The sequence below is a fragment of the Aedes albopictus genome, chromosome 3 (genome assembly GCF_035046485.1).
Source record: "Aedes albopictus strain Foshan chromosome 3, AalbF5, whole genome shotgun sequence".
Lineage (NCBI taxonomy): Eukaryota > Metazoa > Arthropoda > Insecta > Diptera > Culicidae > Aedes > Aedes albopictus.
In genome coordinates this window covers 182,370,879-182,398,067 of record NC_085138.1, presented here as the reverse complement: position 1 = coordinate 182,398,067, position 27,189 = coordinate 182,370,879, and the positions used below count along the sequence as shown (strand labels likewise).

General features: G+C 41.1%; 1 protein-coding gene across 2 annotated transcripts in view; it reads left to right on the top strand.

The window, feature by feature from the left end:
* Positions 1–27,189, top strand: part of LOC115261348 (atrial natriuretic peptide receptor 3) — a 147,193-nt gene that overhangs the window by 3,256 nt on the left and 116,748 nt on the right. Inside the window, exon 2 of one of the 2 annotated variants that reach the window (XM_062856044.1) lies at positions 8,763–9,358. The gene's annotated coding sequence lies outside the window, so the exon portion shown is untranslated. Of the gene's footprint in view, positions 1–8,759; positions 9,359–27,189 lie in introns of both variants that reach the window. The other variant, XM_029862822.2, reaches the window with a different exon arrangement.

Genomic DNA, 27,189 nt, shown 5'->3' with positions numbered 1-27,189 from the left:
TATTGTTCTAGAAGTTCTAGGTCGGCTTTAAGTCAGAGCGTGCCTTTTCCTAATTTCGTGAAACCCCGACTTTAAAATTTACAGCTTTGTAAATTTTAAGCTTTGAATAAATTTTCTTGAACTTTTCCCATAAATCCTCATAACTGTTTATGAAACCGAGCGATGACTTAGTAATTGATTGCACTTGATCCACTCTGACTCAAGGATTTTCGAAAAAAACTAAAACCAACGCACTCAAAATTTAAGAATTTGAATTCGATGACAAATTGATGCACAAGAAAGACGACAAGGAGTATTGTATTTGTGAAGTGGGAGTTTCAAATTTGATATTTTTTATTACACTGAAAACTACATCTTTCAATTTTTATGTTCAGTCAGAGTGGACCAAGTACATCAGCTTAGTATCACATGAATGGTACCTAGTTCAAATTATGCATTAATGTACTCATTACTAGAACATGGTACGGCTACAACTTATTTAATACGCTAAGTACCGACAGGTAAAACTTGGAACTATTTTTTTGCACATCCATATCTCAGGAGTTAGTGAACAAAATTCCAATCTTTTTGCGTTATCGGAATCCATCACTATCATAGAAAGGTGCGTAGTGAAAGCCGATTGGAATTTCATGCAGCTCCTGGTGAGAACGAGACGAATACATTAGTTCCACATTTTTATCCTCTTCCGGTTTCGTTTCGTTCCCAGATTAATTATGAGTACACTGAAGTTTTTTAATGCGATTTTTTTACGCCGTTTTTTCACGCGGTTTTTTTACGCGGTCCGTCCTAAAAAAACCGCGTTTTTTTCAAACACTGTCGTAAAATAAATGCGCGATTTTTCAAAAACACGTGTAAAATAGTCAGGATCAGATCTACCGTGACTTGATTTTTTACGACGTTTTTTTTGAAATAACGCGGTTTTTTACGACGTCTTTTTTTTTTTAAATAACGCGGTTTTTTACGCGGTACCATTACCGTCGTAAAAAAAACTTCAGTGTATCATGTCTTTGTAGCGAGATCTCTGGTACTCATAACCAATCTGGGAACAAAAAGGAACTGGAAGAAGTTAACAATGTGGAACTAATGTATTCGCCTCGTTCTCAGCGGAAGCTGCATGAAATTCCAATCGGCATTCATTACACCTTGCTATGATAGTGTAGGATTCCGATAACGCAAAAAGATTGAAATTTGGTTCACTAAATAGGGTGACAAAGGGTATTTTCGGCCGTTTTGTTCTCTTCGTCATGGGGGGTTTTTATGGTCCAAATTGCCTGAAATTTGGGCATATAACTCAGCTTGGTTGGGAAGGATTTGAGGCCAACTTTGAGATCAACAAGTTTCAAAAAACCCCCCATGACGAAGAGAACAAAACGGCCGAAAATACGTAAGTTCCCCTAACTCCTAAAATATGGATGTGCAAAAAAAATCAATTTTTTTGCCTGTCGGTACTTTTCGTTACAAAAATCCTGTTGGTATAAGCAGTGTTAATATTGTATTTACACTGTTCAAAATAATTTCTTTATAGGGCAGGCGTTTTTCAAAAATTCGTTAAGTCAGAGTAATCCAAGTAGGGTGAATTGCCAATTGTTGCCCATTTTAAAAACTTGCCAGTTATTCCACACGCCATAAGAAAAACAAGTGTGCAACAATTGGCGAGTTTTTAAGGTGTGTAGTTGCCCTTGTTGCTGCTGGCTTAAAATAGCACTACCGACCCCCGGTTCCGGGGGTAATCAGAAGGCCGGCTCCAGAGGCACGTTATCCTCCATTTGGGACATTTGTGCCATTATCTGGGGGTAAAGTCCACCAAACAGAGAACCCCAATCCTAGGTGTCAGGCAACCCGTGCTTATGGATGAATGGTTGAGGGGGTTTAAAATATGCTCGATCGTAACGGAGGTAGATCTTTTTGGGTTGCATTATGGAGTTAGGTCTACCAAACTGAAAACTACTGTCACCCTATTTTTAAATTTTTGAGTTTGTGTTCTGGTAAGTCAAGGCACCGCGGAATCAGATTCTTAACCGAAAAATCAAGTAATTTAAATAAATGCCACTAAGATGACGAGGAAGCCAGGACGTATTGGGCAGATAACTAATTCGAAGCAGTCTAATAATGGTGTGCCTGAACGTTGACGAACCGTATCCTTTGGAGGACCCTTCCACTAACAAACCCATATCCCCTTGACAACTAGGCCTGAGAGATCGTGAAACTTTCTACATTCTTCTTAGGTGTCTAACTAACCATCCTTTCGCATTCCTCAGCAGTCACAAAGACGAGGAAAGGACAACTCTCGACTGTTGGAGGATTGCGTCAGTCTTGTCGAGAAGTCAGAGATAAGTCTCCAATCTTTGTGTTTTGGTATCCGACGGGAAGGAGGCAATCCTCATAACTGTGATCTAGGGCTGTACTACCCTCGAAATTTGTGCGACTTGCTCAATGCTTATGTTTACTTTTTCAATGATAACCAGGTAAATGATTAAACCATGATATTTTCTCATATGCTTTTTCGCCAAGGAAAGCACTCCATTAAATCCTATATCATATCCAACTCCAGATATCTATGAAGTCGGCCAAGTTCTTGGACATATTCTGAGTAGATATCTAATCAACATTTCCTCTCCATCCCCGCTGATCGTAAGGACCTGGCCAGGTGTCGAGAGTTCATTAAATGAAAGGTTTGTCAAGTGTGTGGTGTGACAATGATTTTTTTTTTCAAGAACTTGTTTATTTTTCAGTTACAGGTTACATATGGGTAATGCTCGCTGAGACCGGCCCACTATTTACACCTTGTCTTCAAAAATGTTTAAGATGCCGATTTTCTGAAAGCGCTCACCTAAAAAGTAAGAAAAATGCATTTGGATACTCAAATTGATGGACCCCCCGTTAGTTAGAGCCACAACAATTTTTGCAGACCCCTCGATTTTGGTCAAATGGTGACTCACTTAAACCGTTATAACTCGAAAGTTTCTCCAACAACCACCTCAAAACGAATTGTTGTTGAAAAGAGGAAAGATAGAGCTACTATTTACAATAATAAAAAGTTGGGTCGGCCATATTGATTTTGGCCGCCATCTTGGATTTTTATACCAAATCATTTTTTCGCCATCAGGGCAACCACCGATTTTCAAAATTCTTGCATCAATTGAAAGCTGGGACATTTATGCATAACATATCAAAAAATTAGAGATGTCTTTTTCTTCTTTCAAAAGTTATCTGCCGTTTTGCAAACCATGCCACTTTTGCGCACTGGGCCCGGTGCATAAATGCACCGTTATTTCGCAGTGTTTACGAACACGAATTTAAATTTTGAACCCACTAATGGAAAGCTGAAGGTTTAAGCTTTTCAAAACACTAAAAAAGTTATAAAAACAATGCCCGCATCATTGAGAAACAGTCAAAAACGGAAACGAACCTCCGAATTGGCCAAATTTTGCGACACGCGCCTTTTGTGTATACATGCAGGCGTAATCTCGGATGCTGTTGCATGTCGTTGCCGGTGCGCATGGAAATGTATGGAGAAAACGTGGCTTAATTTACAAAACTGCAGATAACTTTTGAAAGAAGAAAAATACATCTCTAATTTTTTGATATGTTATGTATAAATGTCCCAGCTTTCAATTGATGCAAAAATTTTGAAAATCGGTGGTTGCCCTGATGGCGAAAAAATGATTTGGTATAAAAATCCAAGATGGCGGCCAAAATCAATATGGCCGACCCAACTTTTTATTATTGTAAATAGTAGCTCTATATTACCTCTTTTCAACAACAATTCGTTTTGAGGTGGTTGTTGGAGAAACTTTCGAGTTATAACGGTTTAAGTGAGTCACCATTTGACCAAAATCGAGGGGTCAGCAAAAATTGTTGTGGCTCTAACTAACGGGGGGTCCATCAATTTGAGTAACCAAATGCATTTTTCTTACTTTTTAGGTGAGGGCTTTCAGAAAATCGGCACCTTAAACATTTTTGAAGACAAGGTGTAAATAGTGGGCCGGTCTCAGCGAGAATTACCCATATTACAAATATTAGTTATCTAGTATTATCTGCAAATCATTCACATGTCTAGTCAAAGGAGGAGTGCTTTCTTTATAAGTTACATATTTACCTATAGCTATTGGGTTTCTAATTAATGTTTAGACTACTGTGATAATTTGAGAATTTACTGAATCTTCATTTCTCAGCGAAATTTCACACTAATTTAACTTATTTCGTTTACCTGTTGTGCATCCGACGCCCCTGTCATGAACTTAACCGAACTTGTGTATGCCAGCCGCTGCGAAGTAGTGTGCGAAATTCGACTGTGATGGTAATGAATTTCGACCGAGTCTAAATGTCGCAATATAAACAAAATATTTTTATCAATTTGACTAAATCTTCCTAATTTCTAAACTGAATACTATTAGCAAACAATGATAGAAACCATGTACCAGTTATGTATACATTTTTTAACTTCGGTTCCTTTTTGCACTATTTGCATGCATTCCTTATGGGATTAGCCATAACTGGTGCACTATGGCGAAGAGTGCAAGGAAAGTATTTATTTCTACCATAATTTAAATAAAATGTGGAGTTTAAATGACTGCAACCATCTTTTGTGAACGTGATCTGTTCTCAATTTTTTTTCTTGTTGATTTACGTCCTTAAAAGGTGAAAATCAACTATGGCGAATAATTGGTACTATAGCCATAATAATTGGAACACTTATCCTAATTCTTAAACTACCGGTAAAATAAACTTTTTCGTTAAACGAGTTATGGTATATGTATATTTCAAGAGGATGCCCAACGGCTAATAAACAAACTAGCTTTATTAGAAAAATCCTCGACTAGTTCTTTAGATTTTTAAGATCTCTCAATTTGACTGAAGAAGAAAACATAAGAAGAAGAAAAATGAGGAGTGAATTCAGGAAATGCTTTTGTAGACTGTTTTAAGACCTGCTAGGGTAGGTGTACCAGATATCGTCTTAGTGGTTCCCTATTTGGTCATGGTGGAAATTTAGAAAATTTGCAAGCTTTGACCAACTATGAGAGTTTTAGTAGAAAGAAATTGAATTTATCTTATCATTAGTCCAGTTCAACGACGTAGGTTGAACTTGCTCGAAGTTGCTGCATCCTACTCTTACCCATTTGTCAACTTACGGGAAAGAGCGGGATGAAGCAAGTTCGAGCAAGTACAACCTACGTCGTTGAACAGGACTATTAACACTCTTAGAATGCTGCAAAATTTTGAATTATCTCAAATAACCACTATGGCCAAATAGAGAACCACTACGGCGATAACTGGCACACTCTGCCTATAAATATTCTGCTTTTAACGAGCACTAATGGCCGCCACAATGACGATCACCTCTTTGGAGGGGATATGATAATCTGATGTTGTACTTGCATCGTTTTACGGCTGAAAGATCATCAACATTACAAAGCAATTGTCAAACGACACATGCCAAACGTCAGCTTGTTTGATCCCCAACACGAGTGTAATTTTAGTGAGAGATTGAGAATGAGAGAATCAACTATTCAAAAAACATCAATTTATACTTGTTTAGAGCCAAACAGAGCGAAAACAATAGTTACATGATAAAGCTTGTTCAAACATGCCCTGCCCATCGTATCCTTCCGGATTTGACCACCTTTAGGATGCTGGATTCGCCGTAAAGTACAGCGAACACGTGGTTCATCCTTCTCCGAGTGCTTGCAGGTCCTTCTCGAGCATGGTCCAAGTCTCGTGTCCGTAGAGGACCACCGGCCTTATTAGCGTTTTGTACATGGTGCATTTGGTGCGTGGCTGAATCTTTTTAGCCCGAAGAAGGCCCGACTTCCACTGATGATGTGCCTTCGAATTTCACGATTCACGTTGTCAGCCGTCAGTAAGGATCCGAGGTAGACGAATTCCTCCATCACCTCGAAGGTATCCCAGTTTATCATAACATTACTACTCAGACGGATCCGGTCGTATTCGGTTCTGCCTACCAGCATGTACTTTGTTTTTGAGGCATTCACCACCAGTCCGACCTTAGCTGCTTCGCGTTTCAGACGGGTGTACAGCTTTGCCACAGTTCCAAATGTTCTGGCGTGGCACATTATCGCCAGATGTCGTTCGCAAAGCAAACAAATTGGCCGGATTTTGTGAAAATCCTTCCCCGGCTGTTGAGCCCTGCTCATCGCAACACACCTTCCAGAGCGATATTGAAGAGTAGGCATGAGAGTCCATCACCTGGTCGCAGTCCCCGGCGAGTTTTGACTGAATTGGATAGTTAACCCGAAACCCTTACACAGTTTTGCACACCGTCCTTCGTTGCTTTAATCAGTCTAATCAGCTTCCCAGGAAAGCCGTTACCGTCCATGATGCTCCATAGCTTTGCGCGGTCGATACTGTCGTATGCCGCTTTGAAGTCGATGAACAGGTGGTGCGTTGGGACCTAGTATTCACGGCATTTCTGGAGGATTTGCCGTACAGCGAAGATCTGGTCCGTTGTCGACCGCCCGTCGATGAAGCCGGCTTAATAACTTCCCACGAATTCATTTGTTTTAGGTAACAGACGACGGAAGATGATCTGGGGCAGATTACCCCTTCCACTCCTCCGACAGCTGTTGGGTTTTCCAGATCCTGACTATCAGCCGGTGCAGACAAGTGGCCAACTTTTCTGGGCCCATCTTGATGAGTTCAGCTGCGATACCATCCTTGCCAGCTGCTTTGTTGGTTTTGAGCTGATGAATGGCATCGTTAACTTCCCTTAGCGTGGGAGTTGGTTCATTTCCGTTCTCCGCTGCACTGGCATCGTCGTTTCCTCCGTTGCCATGGTCCTCCGTGCCTACGTTCTCCACGCCATTCAGGGGCTGATCGAAGTGCTGCTTCCACCTTTAGATCACCTCACGTCCGTCCGTCAAGAGGCCTCCGTCTTTATCCCTGCACATTCCGGCTCGTGGCACGAGGCGGGTCTGCTGTTTCCGCTTATGTTTGTAATGTTCCACGTTCTGTAGGGTCCCTTGCTGCAGCATTACCACCCGCGCTGCGTTCTCCTCCTTCAAAACCGTTTTGCACTCTTCGTAGAACCATTCGTTCCGTCGATTCCGTTCCACGTACCCGATAGTGCTCTCAGCTGCATCGTTGATGACTGCTTTCACTGTACGCCAGCCGTCCTCTAGAGGGGCCTCATTGAGCTCGCCCTCGGCGGCCTCGAGATTCTGCGCGTATGCTGAGGCGACATCCGCTTGTTTTAGTCGCTCTAGGATGTACCGTGGCGGTCGCCGGTACTGTACATTATTGATGACTGAAAGTTTTGGGCGCAGTTTGACCATCACCAGATAGTGGTCGGAGTCGATGTTGGCGCCACGATAGGTCCTGACGTCGATAATGTCGAAGAAGTGGCGTCCGTCAATCAAAACGTGGTCCATTTCAGATTCCGTCTGCTGTGGTGACCCCAGGTGTAACGATAAGGGAGGCTATGTTGAAAAAATGTGCTACGTATGGCCATGTTTTTGGAGGTGTTGAAATGAATGAGTCGTAGGCCGTTTTCGTTCGTCTGCTGGTGGGCGCTGAACTTGCCAATCATCGATTTGAATTCCTCCTCCTGGCCTACCTGAGCGTTTAACTCCCTTGTGATGATCTTGACGTCGTGGCTTGGGCAGCGGTCGTACTCGCGTTCGAGCTGCCCGTAAAATGCGTCCTTGTCATCATCAGTGCCCACGGAGTGTTGGCTGGGCACGTTCATTATGCTGAAGTTGAAGAATCGGCCCTTGATCCTCAACCTGCACATTCTTTCGTCGATCGGCCTTCAACCAATCACGCGCCTCTGCATAATACTCATGACGATGAAAGCTTTTCCCAGCTCGCTTGTGTTGCCGCAGCTCTGGTAGATGGTATGATTACCTCTAAACGTTCGCACCATGGATCCTATCCAACACACCTCCTGCAGCGCTACGATGCACTGCGATAGATTTTAGCTTGAAAATGGCTCTTGCAGTCTTGGCAAAATTCAAATACTGCTATATTATCTTGTTCGACGTTTCGGTCTCAATTAGGACCTTCCTCAGGGACTCAATTATTGCCGAGTTTTCGTCCATTTTTTTTATCGAACAATGACAATTTTCCCGCACAGCAGTTAACGGTTGGGATTCGGTAATTGTGGAAAAACTCTTCCGGAATTTTACCGCTCTGGAACTTGATACCTTGCGCTTGATCGATCACCATTGCTTTACGGTCAAGCGCAATGTTTCAAGTTCCAGAGCGGTAAAAATCCGAAAGGGTTTTTCCACAGTTACCGAATCCCAACCGTTAACTGCTGTGTGGGAAAATTGTCATTGTTCGATAAAAAAATGGACGAAAACTAGGCAATAATTGAGTCCCTGAGGAAGGTCCTAATTGAGACCGAAACGTCGGACAAGATCAAATAGTTGTATTTGAATTTTGTCAAGACTGGAAAGGGCATTTTCAAGCTTCAGTAGATCGGCGAGTTTGCGGGTTCTCCCAATGAAGTTGAGAGATCGGCAGTTCCACGTACCGAGTTTCCAATCGCAAGTCCTTTTTGTTCGCTGGTGTCAGTGCATAAACGATTACGTGGTGTTAAACTTTATTACAAAATGTTTAACAATCCATAGAAAACTATGGTCTTTCGTGTATTCTCAATGGGAAATGGCTTCGTTTCTAATAACTCATTTTCAGTTTAGTTCATTATTTTATGAATCCATTCTTAAAGTTCTTAAGTTTTAGCTAATTATTTTATGAATCCATTCTAAAAGCTACCGCATTATTTTTTTTCGTTTTAGAAGACTATCAAACCTTTTGCCGTGCTGAAGGTGGCTGAATTCGGAATTTCGCTTATCGTTTCCCCATCGCAGAGTGGCTGATAGTACAGAAGACGGCAACGATACGAAGTGCTGCACAACACACGAGAGTGACGCAAACGATGTGATTATTCGAGTTTTCTGAAGATAGGACGACTTGAGCATTTCAAGTGCCACACACCGCACTGGGTCTCACTGTGCCTGTGTCTATACTATAGGTACTGGTCAATCGAAAGCAGAGTAAATACGGCAGCAAAAAAACCGCGACAACCAACCGACAATCGACAGGGAATGTGTGAATTGTTGCAGTAGTGTTTGATAAATGATTCCCGCAACGGCGACGCGTCGGAAGTGAAATGATTCAAATTTTCAAGGGCGGCGGCGGTGGCGCACACTGACCGGTGGCAGTGCTGTGAAGATTCAAATCGTCTGTGGCGGGCGCTCGCGGCTTGTTTTGGGATTCAATTTCGCGCGGGGCTCACGTGTGTGTGATTGTAAGCGAGAATTTAGGTTCCTGAAATAACTCGAGATAAGGACATGGCGGCCGCGACTAGATTAGCGACGTGGAAGATGAATCGTAGGTGAGTAGAGCAGTGTAATTTTTCTTGGCTTTGATTTCCGAATGTAATTTTTGGATGGAGGAAGGTTTGGTGATGATAATGTACGCACTTGTATTTGAACTTCATAATTTCAAGTAAAAATGTCATGTGTCAACATGAGATGAGGTGTTTGCTAAAGTGTTGACGATGTCAACGGTTAGACAAATACTTCCGAATAAGAGCTCTTCTGCGTATTATATCTACATTGTTATTAAAATAAAAGTAGGTATCACTCCAAAAGTGGAAAACTTTGTCGAGTGACGCAGAAGCAGCCAACGACATATTTTCTAATACAATATTTGAATGGCTTGCGTCATGAAAACAAGTTTTTATAGGGTGGTAGCTGTTCATCATGATATAGGTGTACAGCTTCTGCAATCTCTTTAAGAATCAGATTTGCATGACAAAACTTGAACAATGCATTGTTTTTTAGGAGTTATTTATCTAGTCTAGGGTATGAGTGTAATAAGTAATCTCACGCTCCCAAATTCATACTATTCGAAAACAACCGATTACGGCACCGATGATGTAATTTCTGGATATGGCCTTAGTGAAGTTATGATCACATTGTTTGAGGAAACGCTGTTCTCGGCCAGCTCACTCCCATTTCAACTGAACGATCGTTTACCAGAATTCCTTTTACTACGAAATTTATTTCTTCGTTCCGTTTATTTAAAAAAAAAAAGACGCGGACACCGTCTTCAGCCAGAGGCTGCACAGACTGAATGAAACTTAAACACTAGACAAGGGACACACGGAGCATGCACCAGTGGATACGGAGAAGAAACTATTCTCACGAAAAGTTTCATCGCCCGGAGCGGGAATCGAACCCTCACTCCATAGCATGGTGTGATTAGAAGCTTGGTGACCCTAACCGCACGGCTACGAGGCTCCACATTGTAGGCATGTACCTGTAGTTTATATTTCATAAACAATATTTTTTTCAACACGTTCAACATTGTTTATCACAATCCGAAGTGGTGTTTTACGTCTCTTAAGGCCAGTCGAAAAGGTTGAGGGTTTAACCCGGTAGCACTGCGTGAGTGGCAATATTGTATGGCCAGTTGAACAGCTTTATCTAACGTGTCAGGCATCCCAAATCTAACAAGATCTTGCAGAACTTTATCTCTGTCACTGGTTCATATTCACTTTTTTTTGTTCTTTTGTCAGGCTAAGATCATGGGTTGGTCCATCTTGCCTATTTCATATTCACTTGTCGCCTCTATTACTTTCCCGCTGATCAATCAGGTCTCAGAAGGCCGGCTCCAGAGGCAAGATATCCTTCATTTGGGCCATTTGTGCCATCGCCATAATTAAAGCATATTTCATCATCTACCTGGGCAAAAAAGAAGGAAAAGATACCCTGGAAGAGAGTACTAACGCATAAGCGCACCACAATTGATTCCCTGAAAAGGGAGCTAAAAAAACGCATAAAGAGTAAAGAGAGTATGACACATTCTACCGTGAGGTAACAACGTTTTAACTTTACAGCCTTTTTTGTCAGATTTTTCACTATAACTCGTAAATTCGACCGTAAACTGTCGAATTTACGAGTTATAGTGAAAAATCTGACAAAAAAGGCGTCAAAACGATGTATCGTCACGGTAGAATGTGTCCTATAGTTCTTTACCACAGCAGGTAAGAACATCAGAATATCCTGAAGATTCGGGTTTCTGAAGTCTGTTTCACTTAATAAGTGTTTACCGAGTACTCGAAAACGCAGTTGCGCAAAAACAGTTGCATATCAAATGATATGAAGTTCCACAATGAATCACAGCTATCACATGCAAGTGAATCAGCTTGCTGAATATTCGCCATGTGATAGCTGAGTCGGCAGTGGCCAGTTAATGTTGCGACCATCATGTTGCAATTTTGCTTGGACAGATTGGTTAGATACTTCGTCACCCCTGGAGATGACTCAATACAATACAATTTTGTTTGACGACATAACTTCAAACTATTCCAGTATTGTTTGTGTTGAGTGGCAGCCCAGATGTGAATTTGAAGCTTTATCCAGCACTTTGATACCGGAATAGCTGGCTCAGGGCCAATGAAGTCATGTGATGCTCCAGTGCGAGCTAACTCTTCAGCCATTTCACTTCTGGCGATGAAGGAATGGCCAGGTACCCATACAAGGTGAACAGTGTTTGCTGAATTCAGCTCCTCGATTTGAGTTCGACAAGCGATAAGTATCTTCGACCTGGAGTTGGCCGAAGCAAGTGCTTTTCTAGCAGCCTGGTTATCTGAACAGAACAGCACAGACTTTGTCCATCACGTGCTGCTGAAGTGCTGATTGCACTCCGCACATAAGAGCAAAAAATTCAGCCTGAAAAACAGTGCAATGTCTACCAAGTGAAGCAAGACTGATGTAGCCTTGGCTCACGAGAGTAGACACCAGCGCCTGTTCGACCTTCGAGAAGGGAGCCATCAGTGTAACATACGATGGCGTCTGAAATACTTCTTTCCAGATATCCAAATGTCCACCCTTCCTGGGAAGGGAATTTCGTGCAAAATGTCCTATATGGAAAATTATAAGCATTTGTAAGATCACTTGGAGCAAGGACAACTTTGTCCCAATTCACCAAAAGTGGAAACAACGAGGTGTGTGTTGATGTGCGATTCACAGGAACCGAGTACCCGTAGACGGTAAGTGCAAGAAAGTGCTTCTTGTTTGAGATGAATGTGTAGTGGAGCAACGTCAAAGAGAACTTCGAACGCTGCCGTAGGAGTTGAAGAGAACGCTCCAGACATCGCCATTAAGCACATCCTTTGCAGATGGCCTAACTTCGATTGGATCGTTCTCATTTCGCCCTTTTGCCACCACACAAGACATCCATAAGCCAATATTGGCCGAACAACAGTTGTGTAGATCCATTTGATATACTTGGGTTTAAGACCCCAAGTTGTACCAAAGGTTCGCCGGCATTGCCCGAAGGCCATACAAGCTTTCTTGATTCAATGTGAGGTGTCCAGGAAAGCTTGGAATCAAGAATGACTCCAACGTACTTTACCTGTTCAGTCGCATCGATTTCAGAATCGAAGAGATGCAAAGGTCGAACGCCATTACGGTTACGCCTTTCCGTAAAAAGAACAATAGATGTTTTACTCGGATTAATCGAAAGGCCATATTGGCGACACCAACCCTCAACTACCTTTAGAGCGCTTTGCATCAGGTCGAAAAGGGTGGTGATACACATACCAACTAACAATGCTAAAGAGTCTTCGGCAAAACCATAAGTAGGAGATTCCACAAAAGCGGTGACAAGACTGCCCCTTGGAAGCATCCACAAACACTCAATTTCCTAATCCCTGCTAGACGCAATGTCGAGAAGAGATATCGATTTTTGAGCATTTGATGAATCCAATTGAAAATTATTGAAGATATATCATGACTCCGAGCGGCTTCCAATATGGCATCGAAAGGAACATTGTCAAAAGCTCCCTCGATATCCAAGAAAACACCCAAACAAGATTGCTTTTGAGCGAATGCTTTCTCAATATCGTAAACAACCTTGTGTAAAAGAGTCATAGTGGACTTACCAGATTGGTAGGCATGTTGGTTCACATGAAGAGGCACGTTGGCCAGATGAACATCACGGATGTGATGATCCACAATGCGTTCTAAGCATTTCAGAAGGAAGGAGGTCAACCTGATAGGTCTGAAACTTTTTGCTTCTTCATACGACGCACGACCTACTTTCGGAATAAACTTCACAGTAATATCCCGCCAAGATTTGGGAATATACCCTGTAGCAAAAATGCAAACAAGTATTTTTTCCAAAACATGAAATAATCAAATCCCTTCTGAATAGGATAAATCCCATCTGCCAAGGGGATTTGAAAGTAGTAAAGCTATTAAGTGCCCACTCAATCGATTCTATGGTTACAATACTCCGAGCGGAGGCCAGGGAATCATAACTACAAGAAAAGACATCAGGTTCATCCGAAGATGTAATATCCCAGCATTCCAGAACTTCCTCATCAGAGGAAGTCAGATCGCTATTTGTCAAACGAAGTTTGTTCACTTGGAAATCCTTGGATTTTGCAAGGATTTGGTTCAACCGACTGACTCAAACTGGAACAGTGAAGAGAATTGTCAGACAAAAGAGGCAAAAAACAAGCAACAAAGAAGACGCGGCGATTACTCTTTATCCCCACTGGTAACAGATAATGACATGGTCTCGAATTTTTTTGTTGCAGACAAAACGGAAGCAGAATTTGTTGCGTACTTTTTAACTCGCGAATAATCAACTATTACTAACCCAAAATCGAATTTTTGTGATGATATATCTTCAGCAGCGTTGCAGTGTTTAACGACTCGAAGTTACCGCTCGAAAATCACAATGTAAGGCTTAAAAATCTCTAAACTCGTGGTACACGATCTTTGTCCTATTCTGTTCAAGTTGGGACAAACGTATGTCGCATTGGGTAGAGTGTCGCAACAAATTCAGGTTGCGACATTGTCGTTATTGTTGCGCGATGGATGAATTTTGATTCACTGAACTGGAATCATTTGTACAAAGGTTTTTTTTTCCAGCCGAATCGTTCAGCAGACCGAAGAGCTTTTTGGTAGGCCTTGTGAGCCGACCTGAAAGTCTCCGATCCAGCCGAACGTCATCTGTTCCGACTCTTTCTACATTGTTTCCTGAGCTTGGCCAGATCAGAGTTCCACCAAGGGGTTCCCCTTGTGGTCTTTACAGACCGTAGAGGGCAAGCTTCTTCAAAAGCTTCCATGATGAGGGCGGCATCATATAAATTACTTGGAGTGTCAACAGTTGGTAAGTATCCATGAAATTTGGCCGCAATCAAATCAGTAAAGAGATCCCAGTTTGTTGACCGGGATTCCTGATACGTGAAATAAGCGAAGTACATTTAAGTGTTCAAGAAAGATGTAGCGATGATCAGATAAAGATTCTTCATCTGACACATGCAAATTGGTCAACTCGTGACTTTTTCTGTTAGAACAAATCGTAATGTCTAACACTTCATCTCTAGCAATGAAGGTTGGGCGGTTGCGTATGTTAAATAATGCAAGATCTGTACTACTTAGGTATTCCATCGAACTGGAGCCTCTCAAGTTAATATCTGAGCTGCCCCAGATGATATGGTGAGCATTAGCGTCACTGGCAACAAATAGCGGAAGCCCTTTTGAAGTATAGTATGGGATGACTTGTTTCAAAGCATCCGTAGGGGATGGTTCGTCATGCGGTAAATAAACCAAACAATAAACGTATTTCCTGTTGAGGTTTCCAACAGATACATAAATTGTGATAGTACATACATCTCTGGTGGTTAGTTCAGAGATAAGTGTAGCAACTATTGCGTTGTTGACAAGCACACATGCTCGAGGCATGACATGCGAGTTTGCCATTTAATGTTTACCGTAAGTAGCAAACACCGGGTTCACAAGGTTTCCTAGATAGAAATTCCCCTTACGCAAGTAAGGTTTTTGTACCAAGGCCACTTGGGCTGTACTATTCTGGATAAGTCTGCAAAGATTGATCGTTGCTGTTGTTTTATGCTAAAGATTGATCTGAGCTATCCTATCCGTAGCCAATACCCAAACTAGGTAAGATAAAATTCCTACAATAACAGCACAACAAAGAACAGCAGCAATAAAACCAGATCGGTATCGATTGGAAAACGCCAAAGGCGAGGCTACAATGAATACACTGTGTAAATCGCATAATGCGAAACCATATAGGTGAAAATTTAAACTAATGAACAACGTCTTTATAATCCCGCCCTTATTTAGCCTCAAGTGAGACTAAAGAAGGCAGCTGAACTCTTACCACCGGAATAGGCGGTCCGTAGTGTTATTCATAGCCAATTGAGACAATCGCTACCGATACTACACTAGATAGCTGAGAAGACCCTGTGTAGTGTAGGTTGATCGAGAAAGGAAGTTAATATTGATGATCGGGCTCGAACAGCTGCAATCTATCGAAACACGTAAATCAATAATATACCTTATTACTGAAAAAGTTGCAATTTAATGAATTTTGATTTGTGCATAATAATTGAAGAAAAATGATAATTGTGGGAATTCCTTCGATTGGAATCAGAAGTATTTATTATCAGAAACATTCAAGAATGTAAAACATGACCGAAAATACATAGTTGTGAGAATTAGCTAGTAAATAAGCAAAGTAGGACCCCAAAATTTGAAATTTCTGGCCAAAATTTTCACTAAAATTTCTCTACTGATGCCAGAAACTAACTGTAGGTATGTATAATGTTTATTTTTCTATTTTTCTAAGACCTTCACTTCATGTTTGGGTGGTATTTAATTTGATGTTTGTAACATCGTTTTCTAGATTCTGCAAGTTCGAAATTTAACGTGGACAGGCCTTAGGATTTTGAATGTACATAACTGCCTGATTACTTTAGACAGGAAAACATATAGCAAGATCCAAATTTGGTGTGGTAGATCTTACACCGCAACGTGAGATTATCTACCCACGTTACGGGACATAATCGGTAAAACCTCTGCACCAATATACTCTTTATGATTTCATGTTAAATATTATTGTTTTGTCATAAAATTCATCTTGTTGCTTGACAAAACAAACGATTTGATATGAGCTTGAGCTTCAGCTTGATTGATCGCCCGTGGATGCTACTCCAGTATCACCAGACCAGCTACACTCACACAAGGAACCAATGAGAAATCTGTCGGGGACTAGCAGGCATCTTCAGTGTATGAGCGTTGGTGATCTTCTATTTCTAGGCGACAATGGCGCCTGCCACGTCAGGTTGCAGGTCAATGTGGGGAAGCGTAAGGAAGTGATGATTGCAATAGTTTGTATCTATATTTGACCGAATATTCCTCTGCGTCAGCACAAATTCATGCGGATGTCGGAGTGTTGGTGGGACTTGGTTGGCAGAAGGTTCACACATTGGTGCGTGGATAGCAGTGTAAGGTTAGGTGATAGAATTGTGTTTTTATCAATTCTGAAGATGTGCGGGCACATTTCGCTTGATTGCATAACTTGTGTTATCTAATAGGATTGAGACACTGTGTTGTGAAAGTTTGGAAGAAGGAAAACGGCTTTTTCAATCCGTTTCTGTATTAGCGATGGCTATGAACATGTGAATATACATGAGTTGTATTATATCTAGAGAGGAGGAAAAATGTGTATAGAAAGATACTAAGTAGGAGGAAAGGGACGGGACAGGGATTGAACCCAGGACCTTCTGCATATGAATCAGAAGCGGTAGCCACTAGACCACCAAGCCCGTCTTATAAAATCAGAATTTGATGTGGACATCAAATTGAACAAATCATTTAAAATCGATCAGAATTTGCATAATTTCTAATGAATCTTAAAATGTAAGTTGTATGTGTAACACGCACTACTTCAATTTTAACAGTTTTCCATCCATGTAGTATTACAACATGCGCCTATTCGATGATTATAGTGCGTGTGTACGCAATAAAATTCGATGATCACTGTTTGGGATGTAGAACGCTTTAATTTAATATAAACAACGTTCTACTCTACAGCAATAAAAAAAACTACAAACAGTGGCTAATACCAGTCAATCGATCCGGTTCCAAACTTTTTTTTACAGCACATTAAACAACCTTCAGTGAGGGTTAAAAGTTCACGATCGTCGTGTCGATAGCGTCGTCGCTAGGAGCTAAGCGTTCACTAAACCACAATTGAATTGATTAGGCACCTGCTCCACATTTACGGTGCGGTGGCTTCCTATGAGTGTAGCGTCATTTGCTCTTTGCTTGTCTTTTAATTATGACTGTTTAATAAATTTCACGTACTAAATTTCTTGCGGTTTATGGCTGTGCTTATCAGAAAGATATTTCTGAATAGGATTCTGTACAATGGAGTGATAGTGAAACAGGTGAAAACCACATGCGAGATAAACTAGATAAAATTATAACGTCTGAACTCTGACTTTCAGAGTGATCAATCGAAGGTACATAGGAAGACGAAACGACATTTCTTTCGTCGTCGATCCACAAACATCAGCCCCGTCAACTGAAAAATAAAAATCGCGTGCTGTGAGATATAGCAATATCATTACGAAGCACACGGCGGCGCTCTCTGTGGCAAAGATAAACATCGAACTCGCGCCGGTATGTTTGGTAAATATATTGTCCGTTGTATTCACGAAATGAGCAGCAGAAATCGTTCTATTCACCCTCTAACCTAGAACCGCACGTTCATCAAAAAGGCATACCAACGTCGGTCACAGAGGAATGGCCTTGGATTCGTTCAGTGGGTGAGATTCAAAAAAAAAAAAAAATAACGCAGAATCTGACTGACGTCGTCGTCACGGGGGAGAGCTGTTACACGAGGCTAAGCGGTTTGTGCACACATTGCCCTCCTAGAGATCAACAGATAGAGAAATGTTGATCTATCAGGTGGTGGTAGAAGTTAAGCGGTTTAAGAAAAATCAGCTGGTAGATATTAGGTACATATTACTTTAACCTGCTGTTACAAAGCACGATATCGTCGGTGTCCTGCAATAGGGGCACAACTCAAAATTTGTCATTATTGAGATTTTGATGGCAAATGATGGAACACTATGTAAACTTTCATCTCATAAAGACCAGTTCCAAAATTCGTTGAGAAACGCGAGATTGTGGCATTTTCACCAATTTTCATTTCACAAATCATTTCAGATATTCCTACTTACCTCTACCGATGCCTCATTAGATGGAAGCAAAAAGATGTAGACTATCGATAAACTTCCTCCTTAGCACTGGAAATCGAATAATTACGCAAAATTTCACGTTTAAAATTTCACTCCACTTGCCTTCACTTTTTTTCTCGTTTCGCATTAGACGACGGCATTTCTCCAAGAATTCCTCTGGAAATTTCTCTAGGAATTCCTCTAAAAATCCTCCAGGAGTTTGCCCAGGAATTCTTTTAAGAGTTCGTCCAGGAATTTCTCCAGGATTTTTTTCAGGAATTCCTGCAGGAGTTCCATCAGGGATTCCTACAAAAATTCCTCTACAAATTTCTCCAGGAACTCTTCTGAGAATTTCTCCGGGAATTCCTCCAGGAGTTCCTCTCGGAATTCCTTAAGGAATTTCTCCAAGAATTCCTCTAGAAATTCCTCTAGGAGTTTTTTCTAGGATAACTTCAAAAGTTCCTCTAGGAATTTCTCCAAGAATTCCTCTGGGAATTTCTCTAGGAATTCCAGTAAAAATTCCTCCAGGAGTTTCCCCAGGAATTCTTTCAGGAGTTCGTCCAGGAATTTCTCCAGGATTTTTTTCAAGAAATTTCTCTAGAAATTCCTACAAAAGTTCCATCAGGGATTCCTACAAAAATTCCTCTACAAATTTCTCCAGGAACTCTTCTGAGAATTTCTCCGGGAATTCCTCCAGGAGTTCCTCTCGGAATTCCTTAAGGAATTTCTCCAAGAATTCCTCTAGAAATTCCTCTAGGAGTTTTTTCTAGGATAACTTCAAAAGTTCCTCTAGGAATTTCTCCACGAATTCCTCTGGGAATTTCTCTAGGAATTGCAGTAAAAATTCCTCCAGGAGTTTCCCCAGGAATTCTTTCAGGAGTTCGTCCAGGAATTTCTCCAGGATTTTTTTCAAGAAATTTCTCTAGAAATTCCTACAAAAGTTCCATCAGGGATTCCTACAAAAATTCCTCTACAAATTTCTCCAGGAACTTTTCTGAGAATTTCTCCGGGAATTCCTCCAGGAGTTCCTCTAGGAATTCCTTAAGGAATTTCTCCAAGAATTCCACTAGAAATTCCTCCAGGAGTTTTTTCTAGGATAACTTCAAAAGTTCCTCTAGGAATTTCTCCAATAATTCCTCTGGGAATTTCTCTACGAATTCCAGTAAAAATTCCTCCAGGAGTTTCCCCAGGAATATTTTCAAGAGTTCTCTAGAAATTCCTGCAGGAGTTCCATCTGGGATTCCTACAAAAATTCCTCTACAAATTTCTCCAGGAACTCTTCTGAGAATTTCTCCGGGAATTCTTCCAGGAGTTCCTCTCGGAATTCCTTAAGGAATTTCTCCAAGAATTCCTCTTGAAATTCCTCTAGGAGTTTTTTCTAGGATAACTTCAAAAGTTCCTCTAGGAATTTCTCCAAGAATTCCTCTGGGAATTTCTCTAGGAATTCCAGTAAAAATTCCTCCAGGAGTTTCCCCAGGAATTCTTTCAGGAGTTCATCCAGGAATTTCTCCAGGATTCTTTTCAAGAATTTCTCTAGAAATTCCTGCAAGAGTTCCATCTGGGATTCCTATAAAAATTCCTCTACAAATTTCTGCAGGAACTCTTCTGAGTATTTCTCCGGGAATTCCTCGAGGAGTTCCTCTCGGAATTCTTTAAGGGATTTCTGCAAGAATTCCTCTAGGAATTCCTCCAGGAGTTTTTTCTAGGATAACTTCAAAAGTTCCTCTAGGAATTTTTCCAAGAATTCCTCTGGGATTTTCTCTAGGAATTCCAGTAAAAATTCCTCCAGGAGTTTCCCCAGGAATTTTTTCAGGAGCTCGTCCAGGAATTTCTCCAGGATTTTTTTTTCAGGAATTTCTCTAGAAATTCCTGCAGGAGTTCCATCTGGGATTCCTACAAAAGCTCCTCTACAAATTTCTCCAGGAACTCTTCTGAGAATTTCTCCGGGAATTTCTCCAGGAGTTCCTCTTGGAATTCCTTAAGGAATTTCTCCAAGAATTCCTCTAGAAATTCTTCTAAGAGTTCCTTCTAGGATTCCTCCAAAAGTGCCTCTGAAAATACATCCAGTATCTAGAAATTCCTCCATGAGTTTCTTCTGGGCTTACTCCAAAAATTTCTCTAGGAATTGCTACAGCGATTCCTTCAGGAATTCCTCTAGAAATTCCGATCGCTTGCCTCCAAGAATTTCTTCAGAAATTTCTCCGGGAATTCCTCCAGGAATTCTTCTAGAAATTTCTCAAGGAGTTTCTTCTGGGATTACTCCAAAAATTCATCCACGAATTCCTCAAGGAATTTCTCCAAGAGTCCTTCTGTGATTCCTCCAAAAGTTCCTTCTGAGATTCCTCCAAAAATTCCTCTAGGAACAGGATTCCTCCAGGAGTTCCTTCCAGGAATTTCTTCAGAAACTCTTCTAGCAATTTCTTCAGCAGTTGCTCTAGAATTCCTCTACAAGTTTCTCCAGGAATTCTCCACTATTCCTCCATTAGTTTCTCTAGGAATTCGTCTAGCAATTTCTCTAGGTATTCTCTAGAAATTCCTCCAGGAATTGCTTTAGAAATTCTCCCAGGAATTCCTTTAGAAATTCTTCCACGAATTTCTTTTAAAATTCCTCCAAGAATTCCTTTGGAAATTTCTCCTGAAATTCCTTTAAAAATTCCTCCAGGAATTCCTCTAGAAATTCCTCTAAGCATTTCTCGAGGAATTTCTCCAGAAACTTCTCCAGGAATTCCTCTACGAATTTCTACAGGAATTCTTCAAATAATTTCTCCACAAATTCCTCCAAGAATTTCTTCAGGTATTCCTCTAAAAATTTCATTCAGGGGTACCTCTAGGAGTTGCTTCAGGAATTCCCCTAGAAATTCCTCCTGCAAATCTTCCAGAAATTTCACTAAGAATCCCTCCAAGAATTTCTTCAAGAATTTCTCCGGAAATTCCTCCAGGAATTTCTTCGGGAATTCCTCCAGGAAATTCTCCGGGAAATCTTCCAGGAATTTCTCTGGAAATTCCTGCAGGTATTTCTCAAGGAATTCCTCCAAGAATTTTTCAAGGAATTCCTCCAGGAATTTTTCAAAGAATTCCTCCAAGATTTCCTCCAGAAAATCCTCCGAAAATTTCTCCAGGAATTTCTCCAGGAATTCCTCCAATAATTCCTCCAAGAATTTCTGAAAGAATTCCATAAGGAATTTTTCCAGCAATTCCTGTAGGACTTTCTCCCGGGTTTCCTCCAAAAATACCTTCTGATATTCTACCAGGTATCATTTTCTGGATTCCATCAGAAATTGTTTCCGGGATTTTATCGAAACTCCTCTACGGGGATTTTCTTATCCTGAATTTTATGAAAAATACTGTGGAGTTAAATAGGAATTTTAGGAGAAATCCTAGAAGGAACTACTGGAGAACTGCAGGTGGAATTTGGGGAGAAATCCCTGGAGGAATCCTTAGAAGAATTCCTGAAGGAGCTTCTTGAGGAATCCCGGGAGGAATTTCTGGGGAAATCCCAGGAGGAACTCCTGGAGTTATCCTGGGAGAAATTTCTGAAGGAATCCAGGTATAAATTCATGGAGGAATCCCGAAATGTCTTGGAAGAATCCCGGAAGGAATTGCTGGAGGAATTCGAAATTTTGGGAGATGTCCGGTAATGAACTTCTGAAGGAATTTTGGAAGGCTTTTCGTGAGGAAGCCCAGAAGAATCTTCTGGAGAAACCCAGAAAGAAACAAGTAGAATAGTTTTATCGGCGCTACGTCCACGGATTTCGAGAAACAGCAAAGAATGAACTACGACAGATTTTTCACATACCAAGTTTGAGAACAGTTGTTCGAAAAGTGGCAAGGAATTGTCCATGGTGCACCGTGTTTCGTGCTGTACCGAAGGCAGCTCGGATTGCACCTCTTCCAGATGTACGAGTGATCCCGTATGTCCGGGCATTTACATTCATCGGAATTGGTGACTGTGGACTGTTTATGATTCAGATCGGCAAGATGTAAGAGGGCGTTTGTGCTGCAGTACCCGAGCAGGAGAAAATAGCTGAAGAATAACTAACTCAGGTATGGAAAAGCGAATACCTACAACCTGAATGAGGTATTAAGTAGCCCTGCATAAGAGGTAAAATACCTAAAATAATAACTGGTGTGTATTCTGTGCATAACGCGTGAATAATGATATCAGGTATGGCAATACCTAAATAATAATCGGCGATATTTCCATACAAATAGAGATTTTTCCATAATTGAATAATACCTCAAGCAGTCCTCAACACCAAACCAATAACTCGTTGAGGTATTGTATCAATACCTACAAAATACCAAAATAAGTTATTTTCAATACCTGGACAACCGACCAATACCTTGTCTTGGTATGATACCTGATTTTAGTATGCTCTAGTTATGTGGCAGTTATTCATTCCTGCTCGGGTAGCGATGTTGTCGAAATCCAGAATATTATTCAAATCGAGCGAAGATAACAAGTTGTTATACGATAAAGTCCGTGGTTAAGTAGTGATCGGTAACGCGCATAATCGAAAGAAGTAACGGAAGATGTTTAGCTAACATTTTAACGAGCGGTAAAGGAGCCAACATTACAGCAGTAGTTGAATTCAACGCTGAGAAAAACATAGGTCAAGGTGACGCTTGTTCTCGTTTGCAACAGAATTGATTTGCAATAACGTTGCTTAGTTTTAGCTGTCGAGAAGCTTGACTGTTCTAGAGTGGGTTGTAGAGAGATTGGTATCAGGGTAAAAGAAGCCTCCGATCATATCCACGAGACATTCGGCAGGTTAAAATCCTCAAGCACAATTGTGTCATAACCCGCACTGGTAATTTCAAGAACATTTCGTGCTGCCCTACAGTGAGCCTCAATATATCCGATATCACAGGTACGATCCGGTGGAATATACAGGGGATGGCCAAAATGTTTGGGATAGGCAACTTTTTTTTCTCTCACAAAAAAGTTCAACATGCTATAACTTTTCATAGAGTGCATCAAAAAATATCAAATTTTGACTGTTCGTCAACCTATTATGTGTGCATCATTGGTACAAATTTGGGCTCGATTGATTAATATTTCGCAAAGTTAGAACTGTTCGCGTAAAACACTATTTTTTAGACAACTCATTTTTGAGGTGTCATATCTCGGAAACCAGTGAACCGAATTGCATGAAATTTTGAACGTACACTAACAATATGTAAATGCTTCACAAACAATTAAAACATAGGTACTTTTTAAATATTGAAAAAAGTTATCATGGATTGACACTTTTTCGATTATTCGCGAAAAAATGTAATTTTTTTACATCAATGTCAATAAATTTTAGTGTTGATATCCAAAGATTTTCCACTTCTGTTATCAAGTTATCTCTAATCAGATATATTGGAGCCTATTTAGATTGAAGGAAGAACACATCCAGTAATTTTTGTGTGGTATTGTAAATTTGACTTATTTTCCTCTATATGGGTAAAAATTTCAATCCGGTATAACTTAATTCTCCGTGAGAAAATATTACATTTTATAACGTCATATTAAGTATCAATATATTGTTGATAAACGTTAGAAAATTCATTCAATTCGATTCATTGGTTTCCGAGATATGACAGTTCAAAAATGAGTTGTCTAAATAATAGTGTTTCACCCGAACGGTTCTAATTTCGCGAAAAATTAATCAATCGAGCCCAAATTTGTACCAATGATGCACATATAATAGGTTGACAAACAGTCAAAATTTGAGATTTTTTGATGCACTCTATGAAAAGTTACAGCATGTTGATTTTTTTTTGTGGGAGAAAAAAAGTTGCCTATCCCAAACATTTTGGCCATCCCCTGTACATTGCACACAAGTACAACTTGCTAGTTAGATTCTCGTTCAATCCTGCTCAAAACATTCCCAAGTACAATTTTCTAAGACTTTAGCTTTCAACTTAGTGTTAATGACAACTTAAAATCCAAGGGGGTATCGCTGTCCGATCACTTTACAAAATACAGTTTAATTTTGCTTTTGAGACAATACAATATGTCGCTGCTACCATTAATTTAACCCTCCCAAGATGTTAGGGTTTTAGCACCACGATGGCGTACTGCACGTTCAACGTACCTGTCTGGGTCATATTGACCCCGACATCCTCTTAGGGTTAAACATAACACAGCGCAACATTTTTTTGTCTCAAGAGCAAACTGTGTCTCTGACAGATTTTGGGCTGCAGAATCCGAATCCGGGCTCAGATTTGTTCCAGCACGTCACAATTTTGAGCTATACCTCAATTTATAGGGCAAAATACGCGATTTTGGGCTTTTTCGACCGCAAGCCATTAAGCATGGAACGATATGTTTTAAGCAATCAAAAGATAAATTGATCAATTAACATCTAAATTAATGACTCATACAAAATATTTCGTTTTAGCATATCAAATTCGATAGATTTAAACATTTTATGTCAGTATGTAAACTTGCATGCAACTTTCGGAGGGTGACTTGTATGGGAAATATCATACCTAACATAAATCGCTTAAAACTATCAATTTCGATTTGGTAAAACGAAATATTTTGCATGAGTCGGTAATTGAGATGTTGATTGACCAATTTACCTATTGATTGGTTAAAAAATGTATTTCCATGCCTAATGGCTTGCAGTCAAAAAAGCCCAAAATCGCATATTTTGCCCTATAAATTTAGGTATAGCTCAAAATTGTGACGTGCTGGAGTAAATCTTAGCCCGGATTCGGATTCAGCAGCCCAAAATCTGTCAGAGACACATAAGTATGCTCTTGAGACAGACCAAAAGTTAATTTTTGTTACGCTGTGTAATGCACATAAAACGGTTCTCGATACCACGTCGAAATTCATTGGATTTTAACTAGTTACTTGGCAAGGAATCCGTTGTAGATCCGAGAAAGACTTCTCACGTATTCCCGATAGATCCGTCATAGTATTTGGGAGGACTTTGGCAACAATTTGCAAAGATTTTTTAAGAAACACTTCAAAATTTCTCTAGGATATTGAGTTGTAATCTATTTCAATGCACTAATGTACAGCCAGTACTACATGAAACAACTCTTCGATCTAAGCAAAGGTGAAATGGTGCAATAGAAAAAGCAATTCGACCATATCCTCAATGTTTGTTCAAATACTACAAGCTACTAATTACTGTCGTCACCTCTACTGGACCAACCCACCGCAACTCCGAGCAGCGTCACTGGTGTGCAGCGTAATCCACCGCAATATAATTGCCTTGGTGGTGCGGTGGTTGCGGGGCGGTAGAACCGTTAAAAAGAGAAATTGATTCCTCACCAGGAAAATCAAACAGAAACCCCCCACTTGATGGCCCTGGGAAATGGTGCACATTTCACCACCGCATCGCATCGGACGGACGGTCGAACGGACGACGGTAAGCGCAATTGAAAAGCGAAGTTCATTTTACGGACGTGTTATCGGCAGGCAAGGCTGTTAACACTCGGTACGGTTGGTTGTGGTTGCTGCTGTTGCTATCAGTAGTGTGGTAGCCACTTACAGCTTTACTTATCTATAGTCTGTTCATATTTTTGTACGAGAAGTCTGGTGTGAAATTCACGTCGGAAGAGAAAGTATTCCTCCTAATATGTACTACTATCTTCTATTTCCCTATTCCGTCACAAAAGAGACAGAACCTGTCTCTTAGTTTAGTCTGTCCATCCCTGACCACCAGTAATTCACCAATCCTAAGTTCATTTTTTTTTTTGCATTAACCCTTTTGAGGCGGATGCGTCACATAAGCCCAGCCAAGAAAACTGACCATTACAAACGTGTTCAAATGCCGTCTCCAAAGGGTTTAATGGAGAGTGCCAATACGAACCCGTGGGGTGACGCTTACAGGATCGTTATGGCCAAGACGAGAGGGGTGATGGCTCCTACAGAGCAATCTCCAGAGATGTTGGAGGGGATCATTGGAGGACTTTTTCCGCGTCATGATCCTAGTCCTTGGCCTCCTTTCGTAGGACAGCCGGGGACTGGGGCTGGCGATGAGGAGAGGGTCACCGATGTGAAACTTGCGGGGATAGCTAAGTCCCTTAGCGTAGGTAAGGCCCCAGGTCCGGACGGAGTTCCGAACCTGGCCTTAAAAGTAGCTATTGCAGAGGCTCCCGAGATGTTCAGGTCTGCTATGCAGAAATGCCTGGACGAGGGAGTTTTCCCAGAGGCTTGGAAGAGGCAGAGCCTGGTACTATTGCCAAAGGCGGGGAAACCACCCGGAGACCCGTCGGCATATAGACCAATATGCTTGATTGACACGGCGGGGAAGGTGCTCGAAAAGATCATCCTCAATAGAATGTTGCGGTTCACCGAGGGCGAAAATGGTCTTTCGAGTAACCAGTACGGCTTTCGGAAGGGGAGGTCCACCGTAGACGCTATCTTGTCGGTTACAAAAACCGCCGAGAAAGCACTCGAGCCTAAGAGGAGGGGAATTCGCTTTTGCGCGGTAGTGACTCTGGATGTAAGGAATGCGTTTAATAGCGCCAGCTGGTCTGCTATTGCCGATGCGCTCTTGCGTCTGGGGATACCGGAGTACCTGTACAAGATTCTCGGAAGTTACTTTCAGAATCGTGTACTAGTCTACGACACTGAGGTGGGTCGGAAGTGCTTTCACATAACCTCAGGAGTCCCGCAAGGTTCCATCCTGGGTCCGGTGTTATGGAATGTCATGTACGACGAGGTGTTGAGGTTAGAGTATCCAGTGGGAGTAATAATTGTCGGATTTGCCGACGATATTACGCTCGAATTCTACGGTGAAACGATCGAGGAGGTAAAGTTGACTACCAACCACTCGATCAAGGTTGTGGAGGCGTGGATGCGGTCCAGGAAACTGGAGCTGGCTCACCACAAGACAGAGGTGACGGTTGTTGACCTAGAGTGTCCATTTCCCGGCCAATTTTCGTGTCCCGGGATTCGGGATAAAATACTTAGCTAATCCCGGGAAATCCCGGGATCCCGGGATTTTTTTTTTAAATTTCAATAAAACCCAGAAAATGGATTTGTTTAGTTTTTGTGCAGTTGAAATATTCATTTTTTAAGTTATGGTTATTTCTGTATCCATCACAAGAAGTATTATAAAATGTCTATACAATGTACTGCACTACTACTTGATGTACAAATGTCAATAACGAAATACATATAAAAGTATCAACGTTATGTTCGC